Raw genomic sequence first — 14,376 nt, 5'->3', positions numbered from 1 at the left:
CTATACTAGGAAGGTTTATGGCTTCATACAAAAGGATACAGCAAGCTAATTTCCATCAGCATCTTGGAAGAGCAGGAAAACTAATTAATATAGGGGTGGTGGTAGAACTTCAGAATGTTAACCTACATTTTGTGGGTAAAGGTAAAGGGACCCCGACCATTAGGTCCAGTTGTGGCCGACTCTGGGGTTGCGGCGCTCATCTCGCTTTATTGGCCGAGGGAGCCGGCGTACAGCTTCCGGGTCATGTGGCCAGCATGACCAAGCCGCTTCTGGTGAACCAGAGCAGCGCACGGAAACTCCGTTTACCTTCCCACCGGAGCGGTACCTATTTAACTACTTGCACTTGACGTGCTTTCAAACTGCTAGGTTGGCAGGAGCAGGGACCAAGCAACGGGAGCTCACCCCATCGTGGGGACTCAAACTGCTGACCTTCTGATCGGCAAGTCCTAGGCTCTGCGGTTTAACGCACAGCGCCACCCGCGTCCCTACATTTTGTGGGTACATGCTGACAAATAGTGCTTTGCCAAACTTAATTTTGCTACTTGTCATAACGCTTGGATGATGATTGGCTTCCAGTTTGGCATCTAATATCCTACTGTATTGGTACAGTTAGGGGCCTCTTGGGCATATTTGTCAATGTGTGTTCCAGGTACTGTATGAGTGTCTCACGTCGCTTCAAGCCTTAAATCCAGGTGAAGCTTGCAGTCTCCAAGCTAGCACGAGTGAGCTGTGGGACGGGAACTGCCCCCTTTCTTTGAGGCTTTTGCTTTCTCTTGAGATCAATAGTGATTCTTGCCCCAAACACAGAATATGCCACAATGCCTAGGAAAAATTTGGCTGTGAATAGTGATGTTAAATTCTCGAGAATAATCTTTTGGAGAATATTCTCAAGAGTATTGTCGATTAATGAGAATATTGTACCATTGAATGGCACTGCAAAAACCAGTTACTGGCACTAAATAAAAATAAATGTCAGCTGTTTAAATCAAGGCCACCTCACATGCTGTTATGCATAATTGTATAGGCCTCGGTACTTTAAGTGTATAAAGCATTAAAGCTACTTTCTGTAAAAAATAAAATTAAAAAATCACACTATATGGCCAAGGGTATAGAATTGCTAAGAATAAGGTCACACCAAAATAGAAAAAAGGCTATTACATATAGTTGAAATACATATGAATTCAAATGTTCATCAAATTAAATGAATAGCATTTTTAAAATTAATAATAATGTTTTCTGTAGCTCACATTTCAGAACTGCCAATGTTGAATTCACAATGCCTAGTACAGTGGTACCTCTAGTTACGAACGTAATTTGTTCCGGAGGTCCTTTCTTAGCCTGAAACTGTTCTTAACTAGAGGTGTGCTTTCGCTAATGGGGCGTCTTGCTGCCACTGTGCCACCGGCACACAATTTCCATTCTCATCCTGGGGCAAAATTCTCAACTCGTAACTCTTCCAGGTTAGCAGAGTTTGTAACCTGAAGTGTTTGTAACCTGAGGTGTTTGTAACTTGAGGTCCCGCTGTAATGTAACTGGATCAAAAAAATCATCATTCATTACTTACACTGGCAATATCACAGCTTGACTTATTATTTACTATATTTTTTAATGTAGGTTGTAAAACTGGTTCTTATATTAGAATTTAGTTTGTGGAGAATATTCTCTGGATAATTTTCTAGCAGAGAATATTCTGGATAATCTCATTTTCGATAATATTTTCAGCTCACATCACTAGCTGTGAATGTTGCTTTTGTAAGAATCACACACACAAACTTGCTTCATTAGGTGCAACATTTCCCCCCCCCCCCAGCGTTGCTTGAGAAAGGTTCAGTCCACCATATTGATTCAAAATGGTGTCCAGTTGTAGTCAAAGTCAAACATAGACTACTTCCTGATCATTGCGACCATCGTGCAGAATTTAGTTATGGAATATTAAGAGGGGACCAAAGACATCGCAAACAAGCAACTTTCCAAAATTCATACTGAAGCAAAGAAGGGTTGGGTGAAATGAAGATGTCGAATTTCTGCTGGCCACCGGGTCGTAAGAAAGGAACCATAGTTCTCATTGGCCTCCAATCCTCTTTCCGAAGACTCCTGCTGCTATGTTGTGGACAAACCACCTTCATACTTTGGAATACGTGGCTGCGATCTAGTCATGGGTGCATAAGATGGCTGTTTGGTGAGTGGTGAGCTAAGACCTTCCTTTTTTTCTCGCTCCACAGTGTTTATGTCCAAGTAAACGCTCGTTCTTTTAACATTCAGTCTATCCCAAATGGAGAAGAATTGCCATTTTGGCTTCCCTGTCGTTTTTAGTTACATTTCCAAGTTTCTGGTAGGTTTCTTTAGTCATTTTTGGAGTCGGAGAATCATAGAGTTGGAAAGGGACCACGAGGGTCATGTAGTCCAACTCCCTGGAATGCAAGAATCTTCTTTGCCCAGCGTGGGGCTCAAACCCACGAGCCTGAGATTGAGAGTCCCACACTGTACTGACTGAGCATGATGATGAGTTGAGGATGATAGTAAGCTTAAAGAGCCATACGTGGCACCAGAGGAACACACCCAGCCACAAGGTAAGTAGCTCCTTGCATCATTTTTCACCCCTTTTAGACAGTGAAGATTGGTTCATAAGGGCAAATGGGGCACTGCCCTACCAACCTCACTGCTCTCCTCCAACAGCTCCCAACCTGCCTGCCCTCTCTTCCTTACAACCAGGGGCTGCCACTGCCTGCCAGTCTCAGTGTTGCCCTTGAAGATCTCAGCAAGAGAGGAGCACGGGGACAAAACCAGAATTATTTAGCTTTGCCTGTCATGATTCTGACTTCACTTCTTGTTGACCTCCCTGCTTGCTGCCTTACCGCTTCCAATGGTCCCCAGCTGCCCCTGAATCTAAGGTAAGATTCCTCTGGAATGTAGCTCTGAGCCCCTAGCAGTCCTCCCTCCAATATTTTTTCCTGCCATCAGGAAGAGCTGCCATGTAGTAGCTGCTTATTTGAAGCAAGGTGATCCTGGTCAACAGCACTTTTAATCTGTATTGAACAGTCTTCCCATGCTTATTGCGACCAGCTCTGTTATTTCCCCCTCTTCCAGTAGTCCTAAGGAAATGGCAAACGCCTTCGGGTAAGAGGAAGAAGCCAGGTTGTACCTCTCTCCCAACTCTTATGCCTGATCTACACATGCAGCAGAATGGTGTGTGCAGAATGATCTGCAGGTTGGGGTGGGTGTCACCTTTTCTATGCAGTGGTTCCTTTATAAGAAACTGTAAGGAGGATTGTGGCCAGCCCTTTTCCTGATTGCTGTTGTTTAGTCATTGAGTTGTGTCCGACTCTTCGTGACCCCATGGACCAGAGCACTTCCTCCCGCAGTTTGGTCAAACTCATGTTAGTAGTTTCGAGAACACTGTCCAACCATCTCGTCCTCTGCTGTCCCCTTCTCCTTGGGCCCTCCATCTTTCCCAACATCAGGGTCTTTTCCAGGGAGTCTTCTCTTCTCATGAGGTGGCCAAAGTATTGGAGCCTCAGCTTCAGGATCTGTCCTTCCAGTGAGCACTCAGGGCTGATTTCCTTCAGAATGGATAGGTTTGATCTTCTTGCAGTCTATGGGACTCTCAAGAGTCTCCTCCAGCACCATAATTCAAAAGCGATCATAATTCCATAATTCTTTGGCGATCAGCCGCCTTTATGGTCCAGCTCTTACTTCCATACATCACTACTGGGATGTTACTTTTATTTGCAAGGAATTGTTCACCGTGGGAAACATTAAAAAATGTGAGACATTACACACACAGTCTGAAATGGTGCATCTGCAGCAGATGTAGATGCAGAATTTAATTATTGGAAAGTGATTAATGAAAGGTTGGGATGTAAAATGCCCTGCAAAACCAAATACAAAAGATGATAGTGGTGTGTCCAGCTGCTGTCACTCAGTGGTGAAAGGGTGCTCTCTGTACATAATTGTACATTCTGCGCTTTCTCTCTCTTGTTTTCTGAAATGCAGGAATTGAAAAGGATTTTGTATTTGACAGGAATGCGATCAGAAATTTGAAGGGGCTTCCACAAAGGAAATGAACAGAAACAACAGCGTGTCCCAACATTTTATTATTAGTGTTTTGTTGTCGTCCATTTTATCTTCGTTCTGCCTTCTTTTTTCTTCTTTTTAAATTTTTTTAATTAAAGTTTTGATGATACAGAAAGAAAAAATAAAATATATAGACACACCTAAATAAACTGCTATTTACACAAATATCCTTCCCACCCTTGTGACTTCCCCTCACCACACCCCACGGCTTCCCTCCACCACACCTCGGCTTCCATATATTTTAAATTTGGTACAAACATTGCAATCTTTTAGGTTTTAAATTTTAATCTCTTTATAACATCACTTATTAATGCTTTCTTTTCCACTTTACTCCTTTAGTCTAAGCATATCGGCATATTCTTTTTTGAACAGTGTTTATCCATATATTCCTGCCTTCATACATTCAGGCACTGAAGACAGGATCTACCCAAACCCAATTCTACTGTAAAAGAACAAGAAACGGGTATTGACTTAGAGCGGTTGTGGGAATTGCGAGTTTTGAATCTCTACTCCAGACCAATTCATATCGAATTTGGATGCAAAAAGAGCACTTCAAATGTCAATATAATGTGAATGGTTCCTGTGCGCTTGAATTGCCAGCTTTCTCTGCAATGTGTATGGGAGAAACATTGGGACAGAATAAGGCCTACATCTGTATAGCCTGAAACAGAAGACCTGGCCCTTTAAAATGTGTATGTGCACCATTTATGGTTTTCTCCTTGTACATTTTAATTGTTTCTCCATGCAGAACAAGACATATGTGCAAAGGCAGGCGTCTTTTCTACACACCTTTAAAATTATGAGCTCGTATTTTCCTTCTGTCACCTTTGGTACAATTCTTAGTTCACCTTGCACTGCTTCTGCTATGCTATACACTCTTTTCTTCTTTTTAGTGGCTGACCTCTGTATTTCTTCTTTAACACAATTCTTTTTGCCATTCTCATACCAAACTTGGTTGACGCTCACGAGCATGAAAGATAATAGATGACTTTTTAAATGGCCTGGTCCGATGCAGAGTTGAGGAGGCCTAGTCCACTGGTTTTCATGGGCCTTTGGGTGTGATGACCTCTCCATTGGATTGGGGTAGAGAAGAAGGAGGAGGACAACATAATTCAGCTATTATGTAAGTGCCTGCAGAGGGCTTTATAATCTGCAATTCGTCTCTCTATGTCTGATGAGTAACTAGGTGTTTAATTCCCACACTTCACAGTAAGTCTCAACTACATGGAAATTTAAGGCTATTTGCTACCTGTAAAACACACCCATAGGCAAGCCCCTATGATGATGACTGCTTGCTTTGGGATAGCATTAACACAGGGGTGTGCCTATGTAATTCAAAATTTGTGCCTGAAAACAGGAGTCTTAGGCACTGTGCATTTAAAGCGGTATCACACCGCTGTAAACAGCTATGGCTTTCCCAACAAAGAATCCTGGGAACTGTAGTTTGTTGTTGGGTTGTTATAAGACCCTCTATCCCCTTTGCACAGCTAAAATTTCCAGAGTTGTTTAATAATCTACCCCTCTTCCCAGGAAACGGGGTATTGTAACTCTCTGAGGGGAATTAGGAGTGGTCTCCAAACAATTCTCAGCAACCAACTACAGTTCCCAGGATTCTTTGGGGTAAGCCATGGCTTTTTAAAGTGGAATGATACTGCTTTAAAGGTACAGTGCAGATGCGGGGGCCTAACATTTGGTCACTGTATGTATTCAGTGATTTTTGAATGTGTTTCCAATCATGGATTTGACAAGGAAATACCTTTACTGGTTTATCTGAAGCACAGTATGTTCTAAAGATTATGATTTGCAGGGGGATGCCTTGGCTCAGTAGCTGTTTTTGAAAATTTAGATAATCTTCTGGCCCAAGCTGCTTTACAACTTGTTCCTATGTTAGTTAACTCAAAAGTGCCCCACTTTGGTAAAGTCCTGTTGAACAGCATAGTTTTAACACACCCTGGCCAGCTTCTTGTACGGTAATCTTTTAAAGTCTGTGTGAGCTATGAAAAGTTATATGTGAGAAACTGGCATACCACTGATAGATTTGCTCCCTGCTGCTATGGGGTCAGGTCAAGTGGGAGCCTTGGGCAGGGATATGAAGCCCCCAAATGCAAAAAATTGGAGTATCAATTTTAAAACCACATTTTTGGGGGGTGGGTCAGGCAGTGCAATGTGCTTCCAGCTAATAGAATCTCAGAATTGTAGAGTTGGAAAGGACCACAAGGGTCATCTAGTCCAACCCCCTGCATTACAGGAATTTCTTGCCCAATGTGGAACTCAAATCCGTGACCCTGAGATTAAGAGTCTCATGCTCTTCTGACTGAGCATAAATTACGTGTGTGTGTGTGTGTGTGTGTGTGTGTGTGTGTAAGTAATCACAGCCATACACACACAATCCAGCAACAATTGATTCCACAACTCTCTTTCCCTTGGCTGTTGCAGCCTATGACTCCAGTGTTGCATTAATACACAATACAGTATAACTGCAGGCATCTTTTATGCTCTTGAGCAGGGGTCAGCAACCTTTTTAGCCGTGGGCCGGTCCACCGTCCCTCAGACCATGTGGTGGGCCAGAGTATATTTTTTGGGGGGAAACGAATGAATTCCTATGCCCCACAAATAAACCAGAGATGCATTTTAAATAAAAGCACACATCCTACTCATGTAAAAGCACCAGGCAGGCCTCACAAATAACCCAGAGATGCATTTTCAATAAAAGGACACATTCTACTAATGTAAAAACAGGCTGATTCCTGGACTGTCCGCGGGCCAGACTGAGGTGGTGATTGGGCCGCATCCGGCCCACGGGCCTTAGGTTGCCTACCCCTGCTCTTGAGTGTCCAAGTAAGGTTATGAATGTCCCCTGCCTCAAACCCTAGAGAGCAGCTAGACAATGCTGAGGTAGATGGTCCAATTATCTGATTCAGTATACGGCAGCTTCCATTGTTCCTACTTTCTGGTACCTGTTCCTGATAAATCACTGTCTCTCCATTTTGCCTTTTGAGAACGTCTTGGTAAAATTACGTTAAGCTGTCGGTGGTCAAGTTGCCATTCTTCATAACTTGTCTCCCTCCTTAGGACTTCTGGTCTTAAATTTGTGCATTGTCACTAAGGCCCTTTAGCACCTTTCATCTCTCGAACTAGTTGGTGGGTGTATTTTGAATGGGTGGTCCAACATTAAACAACCACTGTTTTCCCCCCTATTGTATTTTTAACTTTAAAGAACAAACACATTCTTTGCGGTGGAAGTCAAGCTATGTGTGATAATGGCGGGCTGGTGTTGGCATTTGCCATCCTTGTGCAAAGGCTAGAAAAAAAAAAACAATTATGCCAGCCATGGGCCTGGGAACTGCCTGGCATTTTAAAATTCCATAAATGCTATAGTGTTGACATACTGGTATTCTTCCTCCTTCAAATTTATAGACTGTTTCATGGCATAAGGTGCATTGAAGCGGTATACACAGTAAAAACAGAACACATGTTATAAGAACAGTAAAATAAGTGTAGTAGAGGGAAGTGAGGGGCAGATAGGGCTTGTCAACCTGAGAAGGTAGCTCATCTCTAACCCTAAACCTCTGCTGCCTTGTGGGACGTCTTCAGGAGAAGATAATACTAAGGAGTAAACCCTACACAAATCCAGTGTGGAGACTCTAATATGGTTGGATGGAGCCTTGTATGCCTCCTTCCGGGAAACGTCTTGCTCTGCTTTCCTTTGGACCGCATCAGCAAGCCAAGAAGGGGGGGGGGTATTGTTTTCTGGGCAGCCCAGGACCTTCATACACACCACCTAGGCTTGCACCCCAGGGAAGTCACTTTGGTGCTACTAACACAGAGGTGCACTCCATTGTCTCTTGAGACAGACGGATGCCAACAACTCCTTAGCATGTTCTTCTGCTGAAGCAATCCCACAAAGCAGCAAAGGTTTAGAACCAGTTTTCCTACTCCTATATGGGCTCCCTTCCCAGGTTGATGAGCCCCACTTGCCCCTCACTCCCCTTTACACTATGTGCAGATTGTTGGACCCACTATTGGTCTTGATGGCTAAATCTGCCAGAACCTGCCTTCGCATGCAGGGGAAGTCCTTCGCTTCAACCGAGGGATGAAGCTGTTCTCGGGGTGTAGCGGCTGTCGCATGCTGACAGCTTCTAGGAGTCACAGGGGAGAGCCGAGTGCCGGGTGGGGACCAAAGGTGGAGAAACTACTCCGGAAATAGCACAATGTTTTCCGCTCCACAGGTACTACCTCTCCCATAGTACCTCATACATTAGTATTATCAGTGCTTTTTTTCAGGGGATACTCAAGAGTACCAAGTACCAGCGCCTTTTTTACTAGAAGAAAAGCACCACTGTGATACTTCTTACCTTTTTTTTCTGAGTGTAGGACGATGTTTTTTTGCTTTTAAAATTCAGTCAAAAAATTGGGGTCGTCTTATACACGGACAGGGATTCGGGCTCTGGTGCGGGTGGCCTAGGCTCTGGTTCCTAGGCTCACCCACAACAGAATCTCAAAGTTTTTCTTTTTGATGTTTAAAATATTGATTTATTAATTTTGGGTTCAAAAAAATAGGGGGTGTCTTATACAGTCAAACCTTGGTTCCCGAACATCTCCATTTTGGAATGTTTCAGCTCCCAAACGCCGAAAACCTGGATCTAGCTGCTCCGGTTTTCAAACGATTTTCAGAAGCCGAACAACTTCTGAGCTATGTTTTTTATTCCCCCCACTGACTGCAGCCAGCCCATTGATTCTCGGTTTTCTAACCTTTCAGAAGCTGAACAGTCTTCTGGAATGGATTAAGTTCGAAAACGGCCTCGGCCCAGTATATCTGAAGGAGCGTTTCCACCCCCGTCATTCTGCCTGGACACTGAGGTCCAGCTCCGAGGGCCTTCTGGCGGTTCCCTCACTGCAAGAAGCCAAGTTACAGGGAACCAGGAAGAGGGCCTTCTCGGTAGTGGCACCCGCCCTGTGGAACGCCCTCCCACCAGATGTCAAAGAGAACAATGACTACCAGACTTTTAGAAGACATCTGAAGGCAGCCCTGTTTAGGGAAGCTTTTAATGTTTGACGTATTACAGTATTTTAATATTTTTTTTGGAAGCTGCCCAGAGTGGCTGGGGAATAAATAAAATATTATTATTATTATTATTATTATTATTAACTGAGGTTCCTCTGTATACAGAAAATATATGGTGGTATTATTATTATTATTAATTATATTTTGTGCCCTCTTGGCTTGGTGCCCTAAATCCGGCACTGCCTCAGGTGCCCAATATAACCCGCCTGCTCTCAAATGCTGCCGAGCGGCTCCACCAGCTGCGGCGCCTCAGGCGGCAAAATGTCTTGGGCCGGTCCTGCAGCATGTCCTTCGTTTCATGTGTTGAAACTGCCGGAAGGCACGCTTATTATGGTCCCCACGCAGCAGCAGCAGCAGCAGGAGGCTGCTGAGGGGGGGAAAAAAGCAGCTCTTCTTTTCCCTGCCTTGTTCCTGCGGGCCCTTTAACACCAGGCAGGACTGAGCCGCTCCGCCTTCCCCTCCCTCCCTCCGCTGGGCCTTGCCCCTCGCGGACTTAAGCAAGCGAGGGAGAGCAAAGGCTATTTATAGAGCGGTGGGCCCGTCACGTGACGGCGAATGACGTCACCGAATGTTGTTGTTAGTGTTTGGCGGCGGCGGCGGCGCACAGGGCGAGCGAAGCCAGCTGCAAAGATGGAGGAGAAGAGGAAAAGGAGGAGGTGGCTGTGGTTATGAAGGGCTGCAGTGGCCGGGACAGCCGGTTCTAGTTTCCCTTGGAAGGGTGGCGGGGTGGGAAAGAGAAAAGAGACATCCATCCCAGGGCAGGCTGGGCCCGGTAATTGCAGCTTTCCATCCTGCAGGAACATCTGCAAGGAAAAGCAGCAGCAGCAGCGCGCCATTTTCCCGATCTTCTTGCAGGTAAAAGGGAAGGACCAGCAAGCGGCATGAGCTTGGAGGGGCTCCTCCCGGCGCCTTTCCTCCCTCCTCCCGCTCGGGGGGGGGCGCCCTGCAGGTTTTGCAAGGTCTGGGGAGCTGCAGTGGGGAGCCAGGCGGGAGAAGCTGTGGGGCGCTGCAAGCCTGGCTGAGCGAGGCGCTTCTGGGACGGTGTGGGGCTGCGGCTGAGGGTCTTCCTCCCGCCCCGCTGAAGTTGGGACTGAGAGGAAAGTGCCTCAGCTAGACGGGGGGCTGATGCGTGGGTTGCTTGTATGTGTGTGGGGGGGGGGAGTTGCGGGTGGCTAGCGGATCTTGGGCAAGGGAGCCATGAGAAATGTGTGTGGCACCCGGTCCAGGGTGGAGTTGGGGTGTTTTCTCGGCAAGCCACTCCCGTTCCCTCTTGCTCTGTCATTGAAAAGTATGAATGTGTGTGTGTGTCTTTGTATCTACGTGGGGGGTACAGTTATAAGCCTGCAACGATCGCAGGCTTTTCAACCCTGTGTGGGATCTTTCAGCAATCTCCTTTTTTGTTTTTGATGTTGGAGGGTGGACTTTCAGATGGAGGATCTGGGAGACAAGAGGGTGAAGTCTGAGGATGCAGGGCGCAGATTAATCTTGTGTGTCATTATTCACACACATACACGTGCCAAAAATAAATCAAATGGTGCATTTTCCCAGTGTCTTGGTGCCAGGAGTGCTGAGTTGAATAATATATTGGGGACCTCAGGTAAGCCCCGTCCTACATAATCAATTACACACACCATTTGAATGACAATGCCCATCAACTCTTTTTTTTGGGGGGGGGTCCCCTCAAATATTTTTATTGGCCCCTAGGAGTTGGCTCCTATGCTTTTTGGTGGGGTTCTTTTCCTGTTTCCAGAGCCCTTTTCCTCCTGTAGATGTGTGTGTGTTATTCTGTGCCCTAAACTGCCTTGTGAAGCTTAAGTTTGGTTGCCAAAGCAACAGCAAGCAAGATTTTAAAATTAAATTAAATCAACCCACCGACCCATATTATGGCTTGATATACCAATTTAGTTAGATAACCATCCCTTGCTCTGTTTGAGGATGGGGTGGGTTCTCCGGTGGTGCCAGGTCTCTGACATTTGTGGCAGTAGCAAGGACTTGGTGATGTGGAGATCGAGTGTGCAAAGAATTTTTTTTTATTGATGTAATTCTGCTTGTGAATAACCTAGAATTATTAAACTTGGTTTTGTGTGTGTGTGTGTGTGTGAGAGAGAGAGAGAGAGAGAGGACATGTGTGAGATTTTGTTAAAGAACAAATAAAAAAACCCTCCATTGTAGTATTTGCTATTTTAACAATGAATCCTTACTTGACATCACCTTGCCAAAGCTTCTATAGAGCATGGGATACGGGCTCTGGTTGCAGCTGCAGCGTGCTTGTACATTGTCAGTCAGTGAGACTTGATGAATGGGGAGCAGATAACTTCCAGAAGGGGTGCTGTGTTTTGTTGGGTGCAGCAAATGCAGTAGTGTCTTGTGGCACCAAACAGACCTATTATAATTCGATGGACTAGAGTGCATTTGATCAGATGTGTTAAACTCACTTAGCAGGCGTGTATACGTTTGTGTGTGCAGTGCATGAGAAGGGAGAGGAAGAATGGGCCCAAATGGCCGTGAAACGCAAAAAGTTTGGTCTGTGAAAATGCCATGCACAGCTTAAGATAAGCGTTTCTAGCAGCAATAATTGGTGATAACAGATTCAGAGTGCAGATAGCGAAGCTAGTTTCCAGAAGTTCTGCCTGCCTCTTAAGTGAAATGGAAATAATATATCTGACAGGGAGACTCTGATACTGGAGGGTGCAAGCAAAGTTGTGGGGTGGCAAAGGAGTACCTCAGCCTGAAGCAGCATCTGTAGATCTGGGGGAGCTAAAAGAGAGCAGGGCTCTGCAATTAGTTTCTTTTCCAAAAAATGTTATTATGCCCTTCTAGCCAGATTTTAAGGGGTTTTTTTTGCAGGCTGGATATTAGATTATTGTAATGGGCAAGCTGTTGCATGACTTGCATGCATGACTTGTCCTTAGTCCACTATGCAACTGGACTTTCCTTAACCTTTAAAAAGTGACATTTGCTAGCTTTCAATCACATGGTCTTCGTGTCCATGTGATGAAAAAGTTCTACAAACCACTTTGCACACTGCTTTCTGAACTCGTATTTAATGCCATGCCTTGGTCCAGTTATAGTTTCCCACTGTGCCTGTTCAGCTGCTTTCTAACACTTAAGATTCTGGGGGGGAAGCGGAGCATGGGAGAATTTATGCTGAGAAGGAACAAGCAGGAACTTGATCCCTGAGGCCAAACTCCTGCTTAGCCTTTTGCCATGTTATTCTTTCAGGTATAGGACTGTTTTGTTTGGACTGGAGCTGACAGACATGAGTTGCCTGCAGAATGTAATAGAGGGATGCATGTGACTCGCCTCAGCTCCGCGTAGCTCTTGCCTTTTGCGTCTGGAACACTTGCCTGGAATCTGGTTTTAGTGGTTGAGTTATAGACCCTGCCTTGCAAAATGTGCCTCGGCAAAATTTTCACCCCGGTCAAACTGATGAGAGATCCTCTTGGGTTTGTGGGTCTTTTTGGCCTTCTCGTATCCTCTTTCATGAGCCATCTGGAGTTCCTTTCTTTGCAGGCACCTTGCTCTCTCTGTCTGTGGCATTCAATGGTTTTGGCTATGTGAGTGCCTCTGCTGCGAATTGGTGTGTCTAGTTTGCCCTGCTTTCTGTGTGTTGTGCGGTTGTGAAGAGAGTAAGCAGTTGGGCAGGAAATACCTGGTTCACCGTGAACTCTCTGGGTAACCTTAGGCAAATCAATATTTTTCAACCTCAGTGGCTCTCCCCCCCCCAGCCTGACCATCTGTAATATGTAGAAAACAATACTGACTGTTACAAAGCTGTTGAACAGGATTACTAAGATAATGTGTGAAGTGCTTTGAGCCTACAACAAGATGTGCACTTGTTATTTTCCATGCCTGTGATCCAGTAGCCCTTTGGTTCTAGCTGCCTGTTCCAATATCAAAATCTTGCTTTTAATTGCCTTCTCAACATTCCAGAAGAACAAATGCTCAACTCTTTTACTTGCAGAGATTAGGATGAAAATTGCCCCAAACTAAAACTCTGGGTGAAATACCTTTTTGCCTCCAGAGCTGTGTACATTTCTCAGAGAGAGATGTGAGCTCTGACCAGGATATTTCCTTACCTGCCTTCCACAATCTGGATTTGGTATATGACTTGACAGGCTCAGTTGGTAGGCAGGAGATGTTCCTGCTGCCCTTCCTATACCCTAGTGAAGGGTGATTCCCACAATCTTGGCACCTAACCGCAAAAACATCTCCACCATCTGGAGGTGCATGCCTGGAGATCATTGGATCTGCACTGTTTTCACACACTAATACCACATCCTCCAGAATTCTGTCAATTGTATTTTATCTGCATAATCGGGATGAATATCTGGAACCAAAATGCTTTTTCTGTGCAGCCTGAGCAGGAGCAGTCGCCATTAAGGAAAAGAATTTGGAACAGGCCAATATATATGTGGACTGTCCTTGGATCAAGCGACTTTTCTTCTTTTAAGTTCTCAAAGCTCTTAACCTAGCTCAAGGTTGTCATCTGAACTAGCTGGATGTTAAACTGAGAATCAATCACAGTCAGTCCAACATTTGGAAAATAAGACATTGGAGCTGTCTTGCCCCAAAACGGCAACTAGACATTAATAATAATAATAATAATAAATTTTTATTTATATCCCGCCCTCCCCAGCCAAAGCCGGGCTCAGAGTGGCTAACAACATTAAAATGATACAACATTCTAAAATCATTTCATTATAAAATCAATTCAAATCAGATTAATGGCAACCATTGGGCTAGAGTTCTGTGAGGATTGCCAGAGGAGGGAGTCAGGCTGCGCCCTGGCCAAAGGCCTGGTGGAACAGCTCTGTCTTGCAGGCCCTGCGGAAAGATGTCAAGTCCCGCAGGGCCCTAGTCTCTTGTGACAGAGCGTTCCACCAGATCGGAGCCATGGCCGAAAAAGCCCTGGCTCTGGTCGAGGCAAGCCTAACCTCTCTGTTGCCCGGGACCTCCAAGATGTTTTTGTTTGAAGACCGTAAGGTCCTCTGTGGGACATACCAGGAGAGGCGGTCCCATAGGTACGAGGGTCCTAGGCCGTATAGGCTTTAAAGGTTAAAACATTCTGTTTTTGCAGCTGTAACCTCGGCGTAAGGAGCCGTTTGGCACCTAGCTTATATATCGTGAGTTTCTAACACTGCTCCTGCATGGTCCATCTCTGAGCTATGGGCATTTCCCAAATTATCTGCTTTGCCAGGGTCTCCCTCCTCCATTTCTTTTATTCTGATACTTGG

The 14,376-nt window shown here is 45.2% G+C and overlaps 2 protein-coding genes across 7 annotated transcripts in view; both read left to right on the top strand.

The window, feature by feature from the left end:
- The first annotated feature begins 6,688 nt into the window (after positions 1-6,688).
- Positions 6,689-14,376, top strand: part of LOC310747967 (uncharacterized protein) — a 176,968-nt gene continuing 169,280 nt past the window's right edge. Inside the window, exon 1 of the mRNA XM_083583440.1 lies at positions 6,689-6,847. The gene's annotated coding sequence lies outside the window, so the exon portion shown is untranslated. The remainder of the gene's footprint in view (positions 6,848-14,376) is intronic.
- The window catches only part of HDAC5 (histone deacetylase 5), a 117,100-nt gene continuing 112,413 nt past the window's right edge, over positions 9,690-14,376 (top strand). For 2 of the 6 annotated variants that reach the window (XM_083582506.1, XM_083582502.1), the window contains exon 1: positions 9,693-9,994. The gene's annotated coding sequence lies outside the window, so the exon portion shown is untranslated. Of the gene's footprint in view, positions 9,995-14,376 lie in introns of all 6 variants that reach the window. The other 4 variants (XM_083582505.1, XM_083582504.1, XM_083582501.1 and 1 more) reach the window with 3 other exon arrangements.

Source organism: Podarcis filfolensis, assembly GCF_964270895.1.
Source record: "Podarcis filfolensis genome assembly, chromosome: 13".
In the NCBI taxonomy this organism is placed as follows: domain Eukaryota; kingdom Metazoa; phylum Chordata; class Lepidosauria; order Squamata; family Lacertidae; genus Podarcis; species Podarcis filfolensis.
Note: the sequence above shows the minus strand (reverse complement) of the source record. Positions and strands in the feature narration are given on the sequence as shown.